General features: G+C 40.2%; 1 protein-coding gene across 5 annotated transcripts in view; it reads right to left on the bottom strand.

Annotated features, from left to right (window-relative positions):
• Positions 1-24,821, bottom strand: part of KCNIP4 (potassium voltage-gated channel interacting protein 4) — an 864,390-nt gene that overhangs the window by 411,026 nt on the left and 428,543 nt on the right. The window lies entirely within an intron of this gene.

Here is a 24,821-nt window from a genome sequence, read left to right as displayed (position 1 = left end):
TCATACTGACAATCTACTTCTAAACCACCACCAACCAAAAAAAAAAAAAATAGAGGAATTTAGGAATAACAAAACAACCAAAGCAAATAAAAATTCTAGAGTTTTACAGTTTATTTTTTGGTTCACTGATGGTTCTGAAAAAAAAAATAAATCAGTTCAAGTTGAATCATAATCTGAAAATTCCAAAAAATGTCAACAAACTAAAGAAAGTCAGTATTGGGTAAATGTTTCACTCCACCCAAAACATTTTGGTTTGGGATGTTTTTCAAAGTGCTAGATTCATACAAAGGCCAGAGTAGGTGGTAGCAACGGTGACAGCAGAGTTCCCTTATAAGCTTTAGGCGAGTTGTTAGGGCACTTAGCTGGGATGTGGGAAACCCAGGTTCAATTCTACCCTCTCCCTAATGTGGAGAAGGGATTTTAAATGGGTCCCTCACATTCCAGGTGAAGTGCCTAACTAATGGACTAAATCTTATAAAGGGACCCATCCCTACCTCCTTCTATTCTGACTCTTTTGCAAATCTAGCCCTTTGAAAACACACAGAAACAAAACATTTAAAGTGCAACACAATATTTAGTTCCCTCCACTTTCAATGGACTGTTTTGATTTGCTGTAGTTTTTTGGAATTTTTGAACATTAGGCTATGGATAGTTCAGAGTGGGTTCTCACACTCTCACCTGTTCCACTCTATATAAATAACCAATCATTGGAGCACATATGTAAACTTGGGCCTCTCAGCTCCCAGGTGAGTACCCGACTGGGCTATAGTCATTCTCTCTTTGGCCAAATGACTATTTTAGTATTTACATAAAGGAAGAGAGCTTCAACAGGACAGATTGAGCAAGACCCACCCCAGACTACTCTGTAACTTGGATACACTCTTCTGCAATATGGGAGATCTAAGTTCATGTGTACTCTCCACATCAAAGGGAGGAACTGACCCCAGATCTATCCCACTCAGCTGACTGCCCCAACCATTGGGCTAAGGCTTATAAGGGAGACAGCATCTCCTCCTCCGCCCTTTTGTAAATTGTGCCTCAGTATAAAAATGTTTTTGGCTGTATCTGTTCAGCAAATTGGTGTCCAATTCACAAATAGTTTCAGTTTGCTGAAAAATGCATTTTAGATGACTTTTCTATTCACCAAAAATATTTTCCCAGCTCTAATTTGGACCCCAAAAAGGAAAATGCCAGAGACTCCATGAAGTTCACTAGGGACTTGGCTTTTGGATTTATGTGCAATGGTAATGGGCAGGAGTGAGGGGATAGAGGTCTCAAAACGTTCAAATATTATTATTATTATTTTCAGACCTGTGATTAGTCAAAGGTCTTGTCTTTCCCCTATTTCACAGTGACACATACACATTTGGTACCTCTCATGGAATGAATGGGGACATATTATTTAAACTTCACAAGAACCAAACGTTTACTTTATCACAAAGAAGAGTAAATGAATGTTAACGTGTAATTAAAACCCATGAAAAAAAATCAAAGCACAGATCAATGTCAGAACAAAGGAGTAGTATCCTTGACTTGAGAGTCATGCAGAGACATTACTGAAAAGAGCCACTGTAACAATGTTAATTAACAAGCCTTCAGAGGTCAACCATCTATCTAGTTCATTTTTTAATCACAAAGTTAATGTAGTTTGTAATATCAAGAATGCTTTGAGCGAAAAAGCTGCACTGATCTGGCCAGATAAAAATCCCATTTATACAGATACACTGCTTTCCCTGCTTACACTGCAGTTTAAGCACTATGATTGTACAAGGCACTGTGCAAATGCTGTACTATGCTGAATCCAAAACAGTTTCCAGCAGTAAAAAGCAGATAGACCTCCTAGTGGCACTGGTGAGAGTACAAAACAATTCAGCCTCAGTAAAGAACAAAGACCACAGTGACATATGGTCATTATAATTGGAATGAGTCATGGTTCAGGTGAGTTTTTAACTTTTGGAATAAGGAGAGGAAGATGGTTGGCATTTATGAATTGGGAGGGTAATCCAAATGTAACGCCTGATTTGAAGAAGATGCCGCCAAGATTAGAGTTGCAGAAGACAAAGGGAGCAAAGAGGAGAGAGGCATTGGTGGAATGTACAGAGTAGAATGAGCGTAGGAGGTATAGGTAGGAAAAGGGCTAAGTGGTGAAATCCTGGCCCCACTGAAGTCAGTGGGATTTTGGCTATTGACTTTCAGAGTCAGGATTTCACCCACGGGGTTCATTTGAACCTGAAGAGGGGAAGCTTGAATTTGATGCAGAGAGAGAGAGAGAGAGAGAGAGAGAAGACAGTGCAAAGATTCAGGAATTGGTGGGGTGACCTTCAAAGAGCAGCAAGAAGCCAACATGACCTTGGCACTGGAGTTTCAGTGGAAGAGGATGTAGGAGAGAAGGCCCTTTCTGTAGTCTTTCCCCTTCAACTCTTGTCACTGCTGCAGAGTGCTGAGGTCCCCTCCCTCCCCATTTTTTAAAGTTTGGGATAAAGTAGGAAAATGTAACCATCCATGATGTCATGATAATCACCAGGAAACCATGAGAAGGTAGGAGTCAAGAAAGCACACAGAGACGCTGGTTCTCTGCTTTCTCAGTTTTTCCAAGGTATGTACACATAAAAGGATGGATGCTAGACTGATCCTGAGAGAGGAACAAATCCAGCCTCCCCACACACAGAACAATTCAGAAGAAACTGTGTGGAAACTCAGGGTACATACTCATGCTATCCACATACAGATATGTGAAACTAGCATTAAAATAAAGAGAGCTTGATTCTCTACTGCCTTGCACTTTACATAGCTATTCATACCTCAGCAAAATCTAGAGCAAATTGAAATTTTTCTGATGGAACATTGTGTGTCAGAAAATGCCAATTTCTAGAAATCAAAGCTTTCTGTGAGAACATGTCAACACTGCCTTTATTATTATAATTATTAAAAAGGAAAAAAAATTGAAAATGGTATTCTGATAAGGTCCAAATGTTCCATTTTGACATTATTGAAGTGGAATGTTCTGATTTTTTTGTTCTGAAATTATAATATATAAAATTTTAAAAAGTCAGTTGTTTCAGTTAAGTTGAAATGAAATTTTCAAAAATTTTGTTTTGCAAGAAATTTAGAACATTTTGTTTCAATTCAAAATGGAAAGATTTCAAAATATTGGAATTTTCCATAGAACAGAAATTCCAAGTTTTGCCCAGCCCTAGCAAAATACTATTTTCCATTCACCATACGCACATGAAAAACAAACAGCACAAGGCGGTCTCTGTGGAGTGTGAGGAAGTAGCATGTCAAGCAAGCGTTTGTCTTTTTGTACTTGCTATGTCATCCAGCATCAAATCCATTTAAGTCAATAGTAAAACTCCTATTGACTTCAACAACGCCAGGATTTCACTCAGAGTACTTATGAGCAGGGATGGATTCAATTTGAAGAGACATCATATACTCAGACAAACATTTTAACAAAATTTAATGGGTCACAAAACCTCACTCACCAACTCGTGTAATAGACTCAACCTCTGGCTGAGTTACTGAAATCCACAAATCATGGTTTGAAGGTTTCAAGTTACAGAGAATTCACCATTTACACTGGTTTAAACCTACAAGTGACCCATGCCCCACGCTGCAGAGGAAGGAGAAAAACCTCTAGGGTTTTGGCCAATTTGACCTAGGGGGGGAAATTCCTTCCCGACCCCAAATATGACAATCAGTTATATTATATGAGCACATGGGCAGATACTATCGAGAATTATTTCCCAGGTAACTTCGAGCCCTCCCCAGCTAGTGTCCCATCTCCGACCACTGGGGATTTTTGCTATTGGCCATTACCAATGGGCAGGGCTTAAATTCAGCTGGAGCCCACTGCAGCAGAGCTCCAGTAAATATTTTCAAACCTGCAGGGCTGAAGCCCCAAGTTCCTGCGCCCCATAGCTGAAGCCCAGATCTTCAGGTGGGGGCACTCCTGAAAATAATCTCTCTGAATTTAAACCCTGCCGATGAGCCACACGCCATCGTGGGCAGTCCCACTGTACCATCCCCTCCATAAAGTTATCAGCTATGGCTGATCTGATTTTTTAATTATCAGGTAAGTCCAGCATCTGTAATTAATATACAGAAAGACTAAAAAGACTTTAGATTTAGCTTTTAGAAATTAGGATTTTGTTTTATAATTCCAGTGCCAACCAGAAGCTGCAAATGTGCTTTAATAATTATCAGAGGGGTAGCTGAGTTAGTCTGTATCCACAAAAACAATGAGGAATCCAGTGGCACCTTAAAGACTAACAAATTTATTTGGGCATAAGCTTTCATGGGTAAAAAACCCACTTCTTCAGATGCATGGACTGAAAATTACAGATGCAGGAATTATTCTATTGATCTGTAATTTTCACTCCATGCATCTGAAGAAGTGGGTTTTTTACCCACAAAAGCTTATGCCCAAATAGATTTGTTAGTCTTTAAGGTGCCACCAGAGTCCTCGTTGTTTTAATAATTGCATCAATCATTTACTGATTTGGGAATAAAATAATCTACTTCTGAAATTCAGGTTATCTGTGAAAGAGATATTTACCACACCATGGTTGTTGACTTAATAGAAGAACTACAATAAATGTAACTACTTTGGGTGATGAATATTCATGTTTTAAATGGCACCCAGTGTACATACTGTAAATGATACCCAAAAAGTGCATGTATTTTCTAATCAATATGACAGTGGTAGCCATGAATGTCTAATCATTTTGTTCTGTCTGGCTTTCACTGACTATACTGTAGTGCAATAAACGCCCAATATCTGATTTCAGGCAGCACTCAGTTGTTCATCCAGGATTTTGCGTTTCTTCTCTGTCCTCTTTTATTGATATGAGCTTTTTCAGCTGTTGCCCATGGAAACAGAGTGGAAATCTGACCACTAGTTTCAGTGTATCAGATATAAAATTGAAGAAAACCTTATTTATTTCCTTATCCTCCAGAAGGAAGCTGTCCTAAGTATCAACTGGCTTCTGGCTCAAAGAAAAAAAGTTGCTTGATTGGTACTAATGAGAGGACATAGGACACTTGTTTGTATGGCAGGCTTTATATGTTTGGTACAACTGCACAACATTCAAATAATAAGCAACAATGTACTTAGAGATGGTCCTGACTCAAGAGCAACTAGCAGAAAACCCTCTTGAGCTTTGGGAAAATTTGGAGCCAGATCACGATTGAGTGTCATAACTTGGGCTTATCTCTACATGGGACGGAATTTAAAAACACACAATTCATGGGGCTACTTGGAAAATAAATGCAAAGACAGCTCTCCACTTGATGAATACAACAAGAGAGATTTTGAAAGGAAGCTAATGATCTGGTCACTCCCAGTTGTCAATTTTGGGCTATCCCCAGCATAAAATTGCTTAATACGCTGATGTGTAATTTTCTGAAAATTAGGAGTGGTACAAACGTCTGATATAAAAAAAAAAAATCAACATTTGCCCGTCAGTTTTCCTTTCTAAACCAGCTTTAAGGGTGAATACTGATTAGACTTCAAGTTAGTAACTCAACCAGGCTCTCAGCTGTAAGGTTAAAGACACTAGATGGGGCAGACAGAAAAAAATATATCCTGATAATCCAAATATTTTAGGGAATTTCTAGGGCCTGATCCCCTACTCTGCAAATACCTTTCTTTGGTCCCAACTGTGCGGGACCTACTGAATGTTACTTCCCTGGGTTCTGAGGAGCCCAAAGCAATACTCAACAATTCTATCGGTATCTTTTCCCACACACGGGCAAGACATACCAGACTTACTTTTGGTGTTGTCACGGTTCCTCCCCCACTCTGAACTCTAGGGTACAAATGTGGGGACCTGCATGAAAAACCTCCTAAGCTTATCTTTACCAGCTTAGGTCAAAACTTCCCCAAGGTACAAAATATTCCACCCGTCGTCCTTGGACTGGCCGCTACCACCACCAAACTAATACTGGTTACTGGGGAAGAGCTGTTTGGACACGTCTTACCCCCCAAAATACTTCCCAAAACCTTGCACCCCACTTCCTGGGCAAGGTTTGGTAAAAAGCCTCACCAATTTGCCTAGGTGACTACAGACCCAGACCCTTGGATCTTAAGAACAATGAACAATCCTCCCAACACTTGCACCCCCCCTTTCCTGGGAAACGTTGGATAAAAAGCCTCACCAATTTGCATAGGTGACCACAGACCCAAACCCTTGGATCTGAGAACAATGAAAAAGCATTCAGTTTCTTACAAGAAGACTTTTAATAAAAATAGAAGTAAATAGAAATAAAGAAATCCCCCCTGTAAAATCAGGATGGTAGATACCTTACAGGGTAATTAGATTCAAAACATAGAGAACCCCTTAAGTTACAAAAAAGATACACAGACAGAAATAGTTATTCTATTCAGCACAGTTCTTTTCTCAGCCATTTAAAGAAATCATAATCTAACACATACCTAGCTAGATTACTTACTAAAAGTTCTAAGACTCCCTTCCTGGTCTATCCCCGGCAAAGACAGAATATAGACAGACACACACACCCTTTGTTTCTCTCCCTCCTCCCAGCTTTTGAAAGTATCTTGTCTCCTCATTGGTCATTTTGGTCAGGTGCCAGCGAGGTTACCTTTAGCTTCTTAACCCTTTACAGGTGAGAGGAGCTTTCCCCTGGCCAGGAGGGATTTCAAAGGGGTTTACCCTTCCCTTTATATTTATGACAGGTGTGAATGTTAATATTGTCAAAGAAGCCTTCTAAAGTGAATCTGCAAAGTATTCACATAAGTCACTTAACATGAACAAACAGGTCACTGTGTCCAAGCAGAATAACTACCACTTTAAGTGTCCATTTGGGAGCACAAATAAGCAAAGAGCCCTGCTCGAATACAAACATTTGGATCTGCATCCAAGATAATTAACTTGTATCTGACCCACGATCCACACTCCACCACCTTTTATGTGTGTCTGCATCCACACCCATACTAGCACCCTAGTTCACTGTTAGAGCCATGCACGGATACAGAAATTTGGATCCACACCCGATCTGCAATCTGGAAAGATGGTAAACATTACAACCGCATCCTTATCTGCGCGTATAAAGTAGATATCCATGGATTTGCAGGGCTCTACAAATAAGCATTTGCATGCACAAATATAGGGGTTTGTACACATGAACTGCTAGCTCAGAAATGCTGCAGGCAAAGTTTAGGTGGCTCTGGAGTATTTGGCTCAGACATACTAGAAGGTTTTAATACACATTTCTACAGTCTCTATAATCATTTTAGTGTGTATGGTGAGCTTTTTTTAAAAAAAAGCGGTAAACTCTTGTTAATAGCGAAAAGAAAAAGGAGTACTTGTGCACCTTAGAGACTAACAAATTTGCCTAATTAGCCACAGTCAAATATCAATGTATCCACGACAAAGTCCTAAATATTTCCTGTATCAGAAACATATGGTTTCAGCAATTCAGCCATTAGTTACTGACCTAATGTGGAATGTTTTTAATGACAGATTTAAAGATTATCCATGAAGCAACTATAACAGGTTTTGAGAATTCTTTTGACAGATGGTTAATAGTGAACTGCTGATCATCACTTGCAATGGCTTGACAGCTGACAGATCGATTGTGTTTTGCCAATTTGGCAACATCGCCTGGACCGGTGCAGAAAAGCATTTACAGCTTTCAAGATAGTTTCCATCTGAGGAACATAAAAACAAACTGAAATTCTTTATGCACATCAAAACGCACCAGCGCAACCATGAATAGGGACATACTAAAACCCCAGTGCAGAACTGCTACATTGTCAACAGCACTGAGCACCTTCCAGTGAACTAAGTAATTCCTAAATTGCTTTACAGAAAATAAAGTTATGGGGGAAAGCCCTGGGAGTAAAGACGCAGCCTGTAGAGTTTGGGTGGAGTCAAGAATATTTAGCCTTTTGTAAGTAAAAATAATCCTGATAGTTTTTCTTCCACAGTGTTGTTACAACTACTGTTTAACCCAGTCATCAATGGCAACATAGCAGCAGGAAACATGTACCAATATAACCCTTTAGTGAGTGTGTTTTCTTACACAGGACTCCATTTTTTACTCAGCATGGACAAATTTAGCCAGCATTTTTGGTAAAGTGAGATTTGGGTTTTATTAATTAAAAGAATCCACAATGTGATGCTAATTATTGTCAAAAATCAGGTAAAGTTATTTCAGTCTATCAACTTCAAGGGAAATAGGTACAGATCCAGATTCAGCTTACAAAAAAATTCATCCATCCATCCAATTTGTGGCTACTTTTTAAATACCACTGCAATACACTTCACTATGAATATTACATGTTTAGTTTAATTTAGTCAGCTACTGTATCTCACAGTAAATACTATCATGAATTCTATCATCAGTAAATGTTAAAAGAAGGTTGAATACAAAAGCATTCATTTCTTATTATGAGTTGATTGTATTTATAATGTTCCGCAAAATAAATTATATATATATATATATATCCCAGAGAGGAAACTGGGTCTCCAGTTCAGTTTTCTAGCAGATGAGCTACAGAATTTTAATTCCACCTCAACCTTGACTGACTCAGTCTAAAAATAGCCTTTTTGATGTGTCACAAGACACTCAAGTTCTGGTTTATTTGAACTGATTAACATATAATCAACCTTTGGCACAAATGCTTGATTAAAACTCACATTCAAAGCTGGATGTTGTTAAAATCCTGAAACAAAACACTACATTTTATAAATAATTAATACATTTTTCCCATGTTGTTTTTGTAAAATAATCTCACTTGAGACCGCCTGATCTGAACGTTGAATAGCTTTTACTGAAAATTAAGCACATCTCAAAAGCAAACAATTTTAACTATTTCAGCTTCACTACTTTTGATGAAATAGAATCAAATACAAGAAGATTTTAGAATACATTTATGTCTTCTGTTAGGATCATATTGAAATTACTTGCAGTCTCCAGTAAAGCCTATCACATCAACCGATTATTTTTCTGAAGATTCCCCCTCCCCCCGCCTCTCTCTCTCACACACACACACGCCACCTTCCCCGTTCCCTCCCCCGCCCCAAGGAATAAAAAGCCAACTACTGATTCTAAAAAAGAATTCTAACTTCACAGCTGCTTCTGAATAACTGTCTACTTTTTAACACCCTTTCTGGTTTTCAAGTTATTGAATGGGTCACTTAGAGCCATAGCTTGCTCAAAATCAAATTAAGTTTGTGCACCAAAATATAAATTGCTTATGTACCTCTTTAATGTTCCTTTTTCATATTCAATCAAATCAAATGGCAATAAAGTGTTGCTCTGAAGCAGATAATTCCATACAGTCAAATAAAAAAGATAGGATTGAACATGACAACTTTGAACATTGCACTTTACTACACCCCCCATCAAAAAACAAACAAAAACACACACACACACACACACTCCCCACAAACACACCTTACCCAAATGTCCTCATGTTTTAAATCAACAACAAGAACAGGAACCTGACAGAAAACACTGTTCAACATACAAAAGCACAACACTAAAAATACCCAGTTTCCAGTGGGTCTGAACAAAAGCAATAGATCTAAACATCCCCCAACTTTGGAATAATTCAGATGCAGAGATGAACTTTGGGGCTGCCCCCCTTGTCTGGGTTGAAATAAAATCCAAACATACTCAAACTTTGGAAAAAACAAAAACTATTAAGCTCTGCAGTTTAGTCCATATGCAAATAGCTACTCTCCTGGTCTCTTTAAGAGCCCTTCTTAAAGCCCACCTTTACCAAGATACCCCATCCCAAAAAAGGAAGAGTGGTCCAGTGGTTAAGGTACTAACCTTAGACTCAGAAGATCAGGTTGCATTCCTTCTGCTGCCCCAGACTTCCTGTGACATGTTGGACAACTCACGCAGGGTGCCTGCACAGCAGCTAGATGTCATGTCCAGCTGAGGTAGATGTACATGCATTAGCTCTGTTTGAGTTAGCACAAAAAAGTGGCAGTGGCAGCTCGGGCTAGCCACCCAAATATGTTCCAAAGCGGTTGGGCGCAACTGTAGTTGAGTGACTAGCGACTAGCTTGTGGGCATGGTGGCGCACTACTTTTTTAGGCACTAGTTCAAGCTGAGCTGCGGCCTGTATGTCTACCAAACTGGGAATTACACTTCCCCATTGCTTTGTAAATATACTCTTAGTCTCGGTGTACCTCAGCTTCCCATCTGTGAAATGGGGATGTACAGTATTTCGATACCTCACAGGGGTGTCGTGAGGTTAAAGCATTAAAGATGGTGAGGCTTTCAGAAATTATAGTAATGGAGCCAAATAAATACTTTAGCAGTTAGTTATCATTGCTAATCTGCCTAATTATAATGGATAGGCAGTGGCCTGTAAAGGGATTCATTATCAGCTCACTTTTTTAAAAACTGCAGATAGCATATTCAGCCTTGTGTTCTGTTCTTATTACTGCCACCCATGTCTTTCCCCTACTTGGTTGCTGCATAAAACAAGGAAGAATCTCTCTCAATCCAGCAAAATCTTTCACAATGGGAAAAAAAATTAAAACTTCAGATAGTGTACATCTAGCAAGTTTGCAAAGGTCTGTTTCCTGCAGCTTTAGCCAAACATTCTGTGTGTGGCGGGTTCACTGAATTGAGCCCTAACATGCTATTTGTTTTCCATATTTAGGGCAGTGTTCAAGCTTGGGCCCATCCCACAGCATTTGACTATTTTTTTTTTAATTATTCCTGGAGTATATAGTATGTTCTACATCCCACATAAAAAGGCCTACAGCAAAGCCATAATGGCTGTGACAGATATTGCAACTCCTTGTAGTATCTTCAGGGTCCACTGTCTTAAGTGTATGGTTTATGCATGATTATGTTCTTTGTCATGTGGGAGGATTACCACAGCTCCTCCAGGAACTAAAGACAGTGGGTGGTTAAAACAAATCAATCAGGTTGTAACTCTCCCAGGGAGGTATCCTTTACGGGGAGGCTCACATATATTACTTCTGATTAAATTCTCCAGAGACCAGACAGACAAAGAAAGGACTTTTGGATTAAGAGCTTGAGTTTAAGCTGATTGAGTGCCTTCTTTCTGATCCAGCAAATGGACAGGACCTTCTGTCTGAGTGAGAACCCCAATCCTTGTGAAAGGGAAGGACTTGGCCTACTAACACCCCTGAATATTAATGTGATCTCTGTTAAGCTTTTTAAGCATGTATATAGGAACTTATTTGTGTGCATTTGATCTCTAACGCTTTTACCTAAGAATAAAAGTGATTGCTCAGAAAGAGCTATGTAGTCACTTGTAACTACCAGCAACACACTGGTCATAGCCCTTGGAAAGAAAGCAAAGTGCTTTAAAATTATACTAACTGAAAATAATTTAAAAGCAATAACAGAAAATAATTTCGTCTTAAACAATACTGGTTTTTGAAAGTTAGCATTCAAACCTGATCAATGAGCCTTTTATTTTAATTTCACTTTAGCATTAACTCGAGCATGGATAGATTCCTTAGATTAAATTTAAGATAAATGCATGCTAGTGCGGTTCTATTATTGTAACTTATCACAATCTTGCCTTGTCAGCTCCTGGCTGATAACGTATGGGTTGAAGTCTTACCCAGAGACAACAATGGTATGGAGTATGTCAATGGTGAATGTCTTGGAGGAGACAGTCTGTCTAGTAAAAAGAAAAGGAGTACTTGTGGCACCTTAGAGACTAACCAATTTATTTGAGCATAAACTTTCGTGAGCTACAGCTCATTTCATGGGATGCATTCTCATGAAAGCTTATGCTCAAATAAATTGGTTAGTCTCCAAGGTGCCACAAGTACTCCTTTTCTTTTTGCGAATACAGACTAACACGGCTGCTACTCTGAAACCAGTAAGTCTAGTGTAGCTCTTTGCTTCAGGACATCTTAAGTATATGAGTGCACAGATTGTAGTCTATTGGTCATTAGAAATTGTTAATTTGCTACTTTAAATTTCAGGATACAACTATGTACGGTAGCCACAACTTGTTTTCAATATGTGGTAACAGTCTTCTAGTTCATGCTTACATATGTCCATATTTGTAATTTCCTGAGGATCTTCTACATTGTTTGCTGCACTCTTCCTTGTGTAGTTCTATCACAGAGTGCTAACTAAGGTAGTGCTTTGCTTTATTGTGTGTTATCTCATGAATATATGTGATCCCTTGATTTATCATGTCAGTATTTTCAACTTTCACATACAAAGTGGAAATGGGTGGGCTATATTGGGGATATCAGTTTTAAAGTAGGACTCTCAGCGGATTTTAATAGGAAAAGGGTTGAAGTCAATATGGTACATTGCTTAAAAGTTGTGGTCACAGTTCCTAACTTCACTATATATAGATTTATTCACAACAAATTTAAAATAGGACATATGCTGTACTTCCCTCCACCACCTCTAAATATGCAGAGTAAATCCAGAGAGAAGAGCTAAAACTGGACCAATTTCCAAAACTCAGAACACTGCTTCTATTTCTATTGAGAAAATACTGAGTTCTTCTGCCACAGCTGAGGCCTTAGTCAGAACACTATTTAATTATATATTATGCATAATAAATCCAAAATGCATAGTTTACCAGAAAGCTCTCATGCAAATGTTATTTATTCACAACACCAGGTCAGCTTTTGTAAATGGCAACAAATGCCATTTATATATAATACATGTGAGTGGAAAAACTAAACAGAAGACGACCAGACATGACATTCTCATAATTACACTGAGCATGAAAACAGAAGACAAATTAGAACCTGGCTCTGTGTAAACTTGCAGAATCTTCGTAGAACAGAATACAGGGAGAAACCTAATCTGTTGATTATAGTGCTAAATTGCTGTAAAATTATGTGTACCCGTGGTGGTTGTGGTGGTGGGGGGGAAACAAAACAAACAAAACCATACCAACATGAGAGACTGCTGAAAACAAGAGCTATAAAACACCATACAGAGTTTGATAATGCTAAAGAAAGGACAGAAAAGGAAATTAACAATTAAAAACCAAAGTATCGTTTAGTAACAGTATGACTAGAACAGTCTGGAAAGTGCTTTTTGTGATTATGTATTCATCTACTCTAGGAAGATATTCCATCATGAAGTAATTCCTTTAACATACATCTCACATTACATACCGGGGGGGAGAGGGGGGAACCTCCGCTTTTTCACATTGATATCACCACCATACTGAGCAGTCACCAAAATACTGTCCACAGAAATTAATGCAAATAAACTGCTGGCTTACAAGATCCCCACCGTTATTTGCTACTTGCAATAAATTGAAGTTATCAGGGAATATTGTGTTAGCTTTAAATCACTATGTGGGAAATGCCTGGATTTTAATGGGAACCACTTAATTATGGAGCCAAAAATAGCATCTCCATGGGAAAGCTAGTTGCAGCTTTAACATGTTAGGATATATTTTGATGTACAAGAAGGAGTCTTTTCTTCCTGAGATTTGCCAGAGGCTCTTTTTGTTTGTCAGACAAGCCATTTTGAACAGAGAGATGAGATGTTGGAGGGGGTTGTTTCTCTGTATGTTTTTATTAAATGAGAGGTTTTACAACTTTTGGAAAGTTATTTCCTTGGAACATTGTTTCGTAGCTCCAATTTTGTTTTATCCATTTATTCTTACTGTGAAATCATATTTTGAAGTACTCTTAAAAAAGACGGATGGTTAATTGAAGGATTTCAACAAGATGGAGACCAGAGGGAGGATATAAATGCTACTATTGTTGACAACTGAGGGAGACTATGCTTTAGCTCAGTTAACTTATGCACTGCATCTACTGCAGGGATCGGCAACCTTCGGCATGCAGCCTGTCAGGGAAATCTGCTGGCGGGCCGGGATGGTTGGTTTACCTGCAGTATCCATAGGTTCAACTGATCGCAGCTCCCACTGGCTGCGATTCACTGTTCCAGGACAATGGGGGCTGTGGAAAGCAGCGCGGGCTGAGAGATGTGGTGGCTGCCACTTCCCACAGCCCCCATTGGCCTGGAACAGTGAATCGCAGCCAGTGGAAGCTGCAATCGGCCGAACCTGCGGATGCTGCACGTAAACAAACCGTCCCGGCCTGCCCGCGGATTTCCCTGACAGGCTGCATGCCAAAGGTTGCCGATCTCTGATCTACTACTTTTGAATCATTCCCATTCAATTGATATCCCATTCAAATGGTCTCTGAAAAGGCTTCCTTACACTAGCATAGAGAAATGGAAAATAAGCCTTTGGGGGAGGGAGGAAGTGCTATCTCCATAATGCTCCCAGCCCCAGATGACCTTCTACAGATCACGAGACCAGAAATCAAAACCCAGGCTTCTTGCATGGCATTGGGAAGCCACTGGACAAACATCCCTCCCTCTGAACTGCTGGATTTTGTTCTGGAAAATACTTTCCCCATCTGTTAAAGAGCTGTGTCCTATTCCAATCAAACTAGACTTCCCTGCTGGTTACTCGCTACAACAAAATAACCCTGTTACTTTACTATGATGTTGAGCAAGGCTACCTAAACCATAGCTTGCTGATTAATGTTACTCACTAAACCACCTGAAGTACACTTTCTAAAATATTGTGTATTCATGACAGTCTATACCGCTACTGTTTACACCAATATTCATTTAGTGGCCACCCACAACTTTATAGAACTTAGATTTCCTTGAACATGGTAGACTTCTGGTTCATCTCTCTACAAAGACTGCCCTCATCTGAGTTAGGAATGGTGGTGATAGAATCTTCTAACTTCAGGGAAGGTGCCACAGTACAGAGCCTTTGAGAAGGGAGAGTAAAGAAAGAAGTGAAGGAAAGTGTGTTCTCCAATGAGGATGGGGGGGGGGGGGAGGGAAGAGTCTGTTCACCAATATTCAAAATTGCCGTAAGAGAAGATTCTCTGAAAAGTAGTTTGAGAATCCAGTCTCAAACAGGAGAGTATTTTAAAGCACCTCTTCTAACTCAATGCTTTATTTCACCTTTCATGGTATGATATTTAGCAGGTTAATTTAAAATCCTTTTAAAACGGATAAAAAGCTGAACATTTGTATTAATCATATCAGATTTCATGTCAGAAGGTCACACACTTAACACTGAATTTTTCCATTGAAATTACAATTACCAAAGATTTCCTAATGGGCTCTGCTAAAGAAATAGTAGAATCTGAACTTCTCCACCGCTTTGCATAGAAACAATACATACAGACATATTTTACATGAAAATGTAAAGAAGACTGACAATCCTTGGGTGCATTAACACAGAATTCAGTAGTAGCAGGGTGGTGATATTACCTCTGTGTATTGGTACAGATGAGACTAGTTTTAAGGCTCCTGTGCAGTTTTGGTGTCAACACTTTAAACAGAAGGTTGAAAAACCTGAGGAGAGTTCAGAAGAGAGCTTAAAGGATGATGAGGTCTAGAAAACATGCCTTAAAATAAAAGACCACTAGAGCTCAAATTATTTAGTTTATTGAAGAGAAGGTTAAAAGGTGGCTTGATCCTGGTCTAAAACAAACTTACAAAGGGAGGATATCTGATGCTACAGAGCATTTTAATTTAGCAAAGACATAGTAAAATCCCATGGTTAGAAAATGAAACTAAAATAATTTAAACTGAAATATGGCTCATGTTTTTAGTAGCAAAGGTAATTAACCATTAGATCAATGTATCAAATACTGTAATATGATGGATTATCCATCACTCAAGTTTTTAAATCCAGACTGAGTCTCTTTTAAAAAGAAAATGCCGCAGTTTTAATTAATTATTAGCTTGAGCTAAGAATTACTAGCACCCAGAAACCATTTTGTTTTACTTGTTTAGATTGGTTAAATCTATTCTCAAAGAGAGGGCAGGTAAAGAAGCAGAAGGACCAGTAATATTTCAATAAGGTTTAGCAGTAGAACAACATTTAAGAGTAATATAAAAATGGCACCCTCTCATGAACAGATTCACTTCCCAGTTGCAGAAGAGACTCTGAATACAAGTTTTAGTGATAAAAAACAACCCCCACACACACACAACTTGTTTTAGCACTACAGAGCTGTGGTAGAATGAGCTGGAGTCTGTTTCTTCTCAATCAGCACTGTTAAGTAAGCTTCACTTGCAGAGCTATAATTCACCCTCAGTTACACATGTGGCACCCCACTGATGACAGTTATTTACACCTTTGTAATCCAATTTACCTCAGAATTACCCAGGTTTAAAAGAGCCCACAATCTGAAGACAATGAGTTGTTGCTTCTCTCTGCCGGTGATATTTAATGAGACAAGAGAACCCAGCTTCACCTTCACATCCTAGCTGGACTTTACAAATGTGGCACTTAATTTTCCATCTCCAGCATGACCCCATAAATGGAGAAAATTGGATATGGAAATCATTGACAAGCACAGAAGCCCACAATGTCATTTTTACAGTCATTTGTCAGACTGAATCATACCTTTGGCAAAACTCCTATTGACTTCTATGGTGCACAATCAGGCACCTGGGCTGTAAAATGACATCCAGTACTTCAGGTTAACTAAAAACTATGGATGATGCTGTTGTAGTTGCTCCTTTTGAAATAAATTCTGTATTAGACTATAAACACCTCTCCCCCACCTCAGGTCACAAAATGGAGGAAACCAGGCCTTTGACTGGTTGTTCTTCTGCTGCTTCTTCCTCAGGGAAGAAAGGTAAGCAGCAGGATATGGACCCTGGACTTCAGGAAAGCAGACTTCGACTCCCTCAAGGAACGGATGGGTAGGATCCCCTGGGGGACTAACATGAAGGGGAAAGGAGTCCAGGAGAGCTGGCTGTATTTCAAGGAATCCCTGTTGAGGTTACAGGGACAAACCATCCCGATGTGTCAAAAGAATAGTAAATATGGCAGGCGACCAGCTTGGCTTAACGGTGAAATCCTAGCGGATCTTAAACATAAAAAAGAAGCTTACAAGAAGTGGAAAGTTGGACATATGACCAGGGAAGAGTATAAAAATATTGCTCGGCATGTAGGAATAAAATCAGGAGGGCCAAATCGCACCTTGAGCTGCAGCTAGCCAGAGATGTCAAGAGTAACAAGAAGGGTTTCTTCAGGTATATTGGCAACAAGAAGAAAGCCAAGGAAAGTGTGGGCCCCTTACTGAATGAGGGAGGCAACCTAGTGACGGAGGATGTGGAAAAAGCTAATGTACTCAATGCTTTTTTTGCCTCTGTCTTCACTAACAAGGTCAGCTCCCAGACTGCTGCGCTGGGCATCACCGCATGGGGAGTAGATGGCCAGCCCTCTGTGGAGAAAGAAGTGGTTAGGGACTATTTAGAAAAGCTGGACGTGCACAAGTCCATGGGGCCGGACGCGTTGCATCCGAGAGTGCTAAAGGAGTTGTCGGCTGTGATTGCAGAGCCATTGGCCATTATCTTTGAAAACTCGTGGCGAACCGGGGAAGTCCCAGATGACTGGAAAAAGGCTAATGTAGTGCCAATCTTTAAAAAAGGGAAGGAGGATCCTGGGAACTACAGGCCAGTCAGCCTCACCTCAGTCCCCGGAAAAATCATGGAGCAGGTCCTCAAAGAATCAATCCTGAAGCACTTACATGAGAGGAAAGTGATCAGGAACAGTCAGCATGGATTCACCAAGGGAAGGTCATGCCTGACTAATCGAATCGCCTTCTATGATGAGATTACTGGTTCTGTGGATGAAGGGAAAGCAGTGGATGTATTGCTTCTTGACTTTAGCAAAGCTTTTGACACCGTCTCCCACAGTATTCTTGTCAGCAAGTTAAAGCAGTATGGGCTGCCTGAATGCACTATAAGGTGGGTAGAAAGTTGGCTAGATTGTCGGGCTCAACAGGTAGTGATCAATGGCTCCATGTCTAGTTGGCAGCCGGTGTCAAGTGGAGTGCCCCAGGGGTCGGTCCTGGGGCTGGTTGTGTTCAATATCTTCATAAATGATCTGGAGGATGGTGTGGATTGCACTCTCAGCAAATTTGCGGATGATACTAAACTGGGAGGAGTGGTAGATACGCTGGAGAGGAGGGATAGGATACAGAGGGACCTAGACAAATTGGAGGATTGGGCCAAAAGAAATCTGATGAGGTTCAATAAGGATAAGTGCAGGGTCCTGCACTTAGGACGGAAGAATCCAATGCACAGCTACAGACTAGGGACCGAATGGCTAGGCAGCAGTTTTGCAGAAAAGGACTTAGGGGTGACAGTGGACGAGAAGCTGGATATGAGTCAGCAGTGTGCCCTTGTTGCCAAGAAGGCCAATGGCATTTTGGGATGTATAAGTAGGGGCATAGCGAGCAGATTGAGGGACGTGATCGTCCCCCTCTATTCGACATTGGTGAGGCCTCATCTGGAGTACTGTGTCCAGTTTTGGGCCCCACACTACAAGAAGGATGTGGAGAAATTGGAGAGAGTCCAGCAAAGGGCAACAAAATTGATTAGGGGTCTGGAACACATGACTTATGAGGAGAGGCTCAGGGAACTGGGATTGTTTAGTCTGTAGAAGAGAAGAATGAGGGGGGATTTGATAGCTGCTTTCAACTACCTGAGAGGTGGTTCCAGAGAGGATGGTTCTAGACTATTCTCAGTGGTGGAAGAGGATAGGACAAGGAGTAATGGTCTCAAGTTGCAGTGGGGGAGGTTTACGTTGGATCTTAGGAAAAACTCTCTCACTAGGAGGGTGGTGAAACACTGGAATGCGTTACCTAGGGAGGTGGTAGAATCTCCTTCCTTAGAAGTTTTTAAGGTCAGGCTTGACAAAGCCCGGGCTGGGATGATTTAATTGGGGATTGGTCCTGCTTTGAGCAGGGGGTTGGACTAGATGACCTCCTGAGGTCCCTTCCAACCCTGATATTCTATGATTCTATGACACACCTATTATCCTTCAGGTCTTTCTTAGATCTGCAGCGACGAACATTTTGGAGAGCACACCACACATTTTTCAAATATAATTTAAGTTTCAGACTTGAGGAAGGAATCAACACAAGCAGCAGACTCTGCTTTTATAAACATTTAGAAACATGCCCTATGCCTGAGTAAGACTTTCACAGCTGTGTCAAATATATTTTTGATGAAAAAATACTGGAGGACAATCATATGAAGGATAGACAGACTGGTCAGATTTAATCTCCTAGAAAACCCAAAGAATTAAGGAGAAAGAGGTTCTCTCCAAGCCTAAGAAAGCAGACTGGAAGTTAGGAGGCAATGCAACCTTGTGGATACAGCACTGGACTGAGACTCAAGAGACCTAGGTTCTATTCCTAGCTCTGCTAGGTGACCCTGGGCAAGTCACTGTACTTCTCTGTGCCTCCTTAGGCTGGATCTTGAAGCTAGATAAATTCAGACTGGAAATAGGGCACAATTTTTGTTTTTTAAAAAAATACATACATAAGAGTGAGAATAATCAATCATTGAAGCAATTTACAAAGGCTCATAGTGGACTTTCCATCACTGGCATTTAAGTCAACATGTGAGGTTTTTCTAAATGATACACTGTAATGGATGTAATGTTTTATTTGCAATTCTTAACTATTTACTTAAAAGATTAAAATACAAAGGATTAAAGATACAAATAAACATTTGACAGGTTTTAGAGTAGCAGCCGTGTTAGTCTGTATCCACAAAAAGAAAAGGAGGACTTGTGGCACCTTAGAGACTAACAAATTTATTTGAGCATCAGCTTTCGTAAGCTACAGCTCACTTCATCGGATGCATTCCGATGAAGTGCACTGTAGCTCACGAAAGCCGATGCTCAAATAAATTTGTTAGTCTCTAAGGTGCCACAAGTCCTCCTTTTCTTTTGACTCTTTAGAGCATCAAGTAAACATTAGTCCTCTGAATGGTCCAGAAAAGGGCTGGACATTGCAGAGCACGTGGTTTTTAGGAAAATTCAGGACTGGGAGTGTGGCGGAGTCACTTGACTAGTAACCAAGACTGGTGGATATCAGCATGTAGCTGGGTTGTAACAAGCAGGCTGCTGGAATTAAAGCGCTGAGCCACTTAACTCACACTCAGTGCATGCTTGTCTGCTAGCCGTAGATGTACAGGCTGTAAGCCATGGCAGCAGAGCATTTAAGGCACCCAGGGTTACAGGGCAGGCAGTAATAACCCCTCATGGGCCTGAATTGTACCCCAGAACGTGACCACGTTACGTACAGTTCAGATGTCTGTATTTTAGAACAGATGCTGAAAAGTTAGATGGTGCAGAAGAGAGCCACAAAAATGATTCACGTGCTGGAGAAAATGCTTTAAAGTGAGCAATTTAAAGAGCTCAGTTATTTGTTAGTCTCTAAGGTTCCACAAGTACTCCTGTTCTTTTTGCAGTTTATTTCTGCTTATCCAAGAAGAGTCAGAAGTGGCTTGATTAAAGTGTACCAATTCCATCACTGGGAGAAAATACTGGGTTCTAAAAAAGCTCTCATCTAGCAGAGAAAGTCATAACTTGAATTTCTGACTTCAGCTTCCAGACAAGTGAGAAATTAGGCAGAGGTTTTTAACAATGACTATAACTGGTGCAAGCTACCAGGTAAATGGTAAATTCCCCATTTCTTAAAGTCTCCAAAAATCAAGAGACTCAATGCATTTCTTGAAGATATGAGTTAATCAAACAAGTTACTAGGCTCAATACAGGGGTAACTGGTGAGAGTTAATGATCTGTGATATACAAGATCTAACTAGATGACCTAGTGTTCCTTCTGTTCTTAAAGTCTTTGAATAAATCAATGAAAGCTACTTAGGCTAACTGAAATGCAGGACTGGATGGGAGCTCGAGAGGCTATCAACTCCAGCCTCCTGCACTAAAGAAGGACCAAGTAAACCTAGACCATCCCTGATTGGGCTTATCCAACCTGTTCTTAAAAAGCCTCCAACAATGGGGCTTCCCATAACCTCCTGGGAAGCGCATTTGAGTGCTTAACTCCCCTTATAGTTAGGAAGGTTTTCCTAATATTTAATGTAAATCTCCCTTGCTGTAGATAAATCCCATTACTTCTTGTCCTGCCTTCAGTGGACAGAGAAAAAGTTATGTTCTTTTAAAAACAGCCCTTAACATATTTGAAGACTTAACAGATACTCCTTCAGTTTTTTTTCTTAAGAAAGAACATTCCCAGTTTTTCCCTGCTTGCATCACATTTTCTATACCTTTTATCATTTATTGTTCTCCTCTGGACACTCTCCAATTTATCCACATCTTTCCTACAGCATGGCACCAAAACTCCAGCTATGGCCTCACCATTGCTGAGTAAAGTGGGACAGTTAACTCCTGTGTCTTACATACAATACTCCTGTTAATACTCCCCAAAATATTAGCCTCTTTCACAACTGCATCACATTGCTGGCTCATACTGGATTTTGATTCACTATAATACCCAGATCCTTTTCAGCAGTATTACTGCCTAGCCAATTATTCAGCCAAGGTTTACTGGATAGGAGAAGTGCTGCAGATGTGATATAGCATTTTGTAGTTTTTCATTTGATTTTTTCTTTCTAAGTGAAGTACTTTGCACTTGTCTTTATTGAATTTCATCTTGCTAATATCAGTCTAACTCTCCAATTTGTCAAGGTCATTTTGAATTCTAATCTTGTCCTCCAATGCGGTTACAACCCCTCCTCTTGGTGTCATCTTCAAGTTTTAAGAATATTCTCCAGTTCATTAACAGAGTTATTAATGAAAATATTGGCTAGTACCACACCCAGGTCTTACCCCTGCAGGACCCCACTAGATATGCCCTCCTATTTTGACAGCTAACCACTGATAACTACGGTTTCTGATCTTTGAGCCAACTGTGGACCGGTACACTAACTTCATCTAGACTACCTTTCCCTGATTTTTGTATATGAATGTCATGTGGGATTGTGTCAAAAACCTTACTGAAAAAACCAAGATACTTTATGCCTACTCCTCCCCTCCCCAATCCACTATGTCATAACAACATTATGTTGGTTTGGCATGATTATTCTTGACAAATCCATGCTGGCTATTCCTTATAACCCTATCATCCCCTACTTACAGATTGTTGAATAATTTTTTCCAGTATCTTTCCAGGTATTTTAAACTGATGGGTCTATAATTCCCTGGGTCCTTTTTTTCCCCCCTTCCCCTTTAAAGAGAGGTACTATGTTTGCCCTTCTCTTGTCCCCTGGGATACAATCCTGTGTGGAGGTATGTCAAGGTTCCTCCCCCACTCTGAACTCTAGGGTACAGATGTGGGGACCTGCATGAAAAAACCCCTAAGCTTATCTTTACCAGCTTAGGTCAAAACTTCCCCAAGGTACAAAATATTCCACCCGTTGTCCTTGGACTGGCCGCTACCACCACCAAACTAATACTGGTTACTGGGGAAGAGCTGTTTGGACGCGTCTTACCCCCGAAAATACTTCCCAAAACCTTGCACCCCACTTCCTGGACAAGGTTTGGTAAAAAGCCTCACCAATTTGCCTAGGTGACTACAGACCCAGACCCTTGGATCTTAAGAACAATGAACAATCCTCCCAACACTTGCACCCCCCCTTTCCTGGGAAACGTTGGATAAAAAGCCTCACCAATTTGCATAGGTGACCACAGACCCAAACCCTTGGATCTGAGAACAATGAAAAAGCATTCAGTTTCTTACAAGAAGACTTTTAATAAAAATAGAAGTAAATAGAAATAAAGAAATCCCCCCTGTAAAATCAGGATGGTAGATATCTTACAGGGTAATTAGATTCAAAAACATAGAGAACCCCTCTAGGCAAAACCTTAAGTTACAAAAAAGACACACAGACAGAAATAGTTATTCTATTCAGCACAATCCTTTTCTCAGCCATTTAAAGAAATCATAATCTAACACATACCTAGCTAGATTACTTACTAAAAGTTCTAAGACTCCATTCCTGGTCTATCCCCGGCAAAGACCAGCATATAGACAGACACAGACCCTTTGTTTCTCTCCCTCCTCCCAGCTTTTGAAAGTATCTTGTCTCCTCATTGGTCATTTTGGTCAGGTGCCAGCGAGGTTATCTTTAGCTTCTTAACCCTTTACAGGTGAGAGGAGCTTTCCCCTGGCCAGGAGGGATTTCAAAGGGGTTTACCCTTCCCTTTATATTTATGACAAGGTAATCACTAACAGTTCTGAGATTGCTTCAGCTAGTTCCTTAAAAGTACCCTAGAACGAATTTCATTAGGCCTTGCCAACTCGAATGCATCTAATTTATCTAAGTATTTTTAACCTGTTCTTTCCCTATTTTGACTTACAATTAACAAGGGGGAATGAATTTATGCCACCATTAACCTTTTTATGGAAGACTGAAGCAAAATAGGTATTAAGTACCTCAGGCTTCTCAATGTCATTGTAGACTCAAAGAATATTAGGGTTGGAAGAGACCTCAGGAGGTCATCTAGTCCAATCCCCTGCTCAAACAAAAAAAATTTCCCTGGGGGGAGGGATAGCTCAGTGGTTTGAGCATTAGCTTGCTAAACCCAGGGTTGTGAGTTCAATCCTTGAGGGGGCCATTTAGGGATCTGGGGCAAAAATTGGGGATTGGTCCTGCTTTGAGCAAGGGGTTGGGCTAGATGACCTCCTGAGGTCCCTTCCAACCCTGATATTCTATGAAAGCAGGACCATCACCAACTAAATCGTCCCAGCCAGGGCTTTGTTAAGCAGAGCCTTAAACACCTCTAAGGATGGAGATTCCAACTACCTCCCTAGGTAACCCATTCCAGTGCCTCCTTCCTAGTGAAATAGTGTTTCCTAATATCCAACATAGACCTCCCCCACTGCAACTTAAGATCACTGCTTCTTTTTCTGTCATCTGCCACCACTGAGAACAGCCTAGCTCCATCCTCTTTAGAGCCCCCCTTCAGGTAGTTGAAGGCTGCTATCAAATCCCCCCTCACCCTTATCTTCTGCAGACTAAATAAACCTAGTTCCCTCAGCCTCTCCTCGTAAATCATGTGCCCCAGCCCCCCTAATAATTTTTGTTGCCCTATGCTGGACTGTCTCCAGTTTGTCCACATCCCTTCTGTGGTGGGGGACCAAAACTGGACACAATACTCCAGGTGGCCTCACCCAGTGCCAAATAATCACTTCCCTCAATCTGTTAGCAATGTTCCTACTAATACAATGCAATCAGTGGAAAAGGAGAGACAATAACTAAGCAGAGGGCCTGCACTTTCCTTCATCTTTCTCTTGTTCCAACAGTACTTAAAGAACCTCTTCTTGACTTCTCTCTCTTCCTAGATGTAACTCATTTTGTGCCTTAGCCATCTGTACATGCTTGTGCATTTTTTTTTTTTTGCACACTGCTTCAGTTTCCTCACCTATAAAATGGGAATAATGGATATTTACATTCCTTTGTTAAGCACTATGAGATCTATAGATGAAAAGCACAGTAAGAACCAGTAGTAGTAATAATAGATACTCAATACTAGTTAGAAATATGACGGGATTACACTACTCAGATTAAAATTAATCTGTTAACTCAAGGTGAGTTACAGGACAATTTCTCTTCCACCACAACTATACTCTTACAATATGAAAAAAGTTACTGAGCTATTTTACCCACTATACTGTAAACTGAAGAATGACTTATTAAAAACTGGATTTAAAAAATCCTCAACAACCCATTACTCTTATTCCCTCTAACAAAAATAATGAGGAGTCTTTGTGGCACCTTAGAGACTTACAAAATTTATTAGTCTCTAAGGTGCCACAAGGACTCCTCATTATTTTTCTGATACAGACTAACATGGCCACCACTCTGAAATCTAACAAGACATTTATATTGTGTCCATTTAGACAGATACTACTGGAATTAAAGATAAACATGCCTTCCCAAAAATTGGTACAAATCCAACCCATCTTAGCCTGTGTCAACCACATGCATTGACAAAA

The sequence above is a fragment of the Caretta caretta genome, chromosome 4, assembly GCF_965140235.1.
Source record: "Caretta caretta isolate rCarCar2 chromosome 4, rCarCar1.hap1, whole genome shotgun sequence".
In the NCBI taxonomy this organism is placed as follows: Eukaryota; Metazoa; Chordata; order Testudines; family Cheloniidae; genus Caretta; species Caretta caretta.
This window is presented reverse-complemented; position numbering and strand designations above follow the sequence as displayed.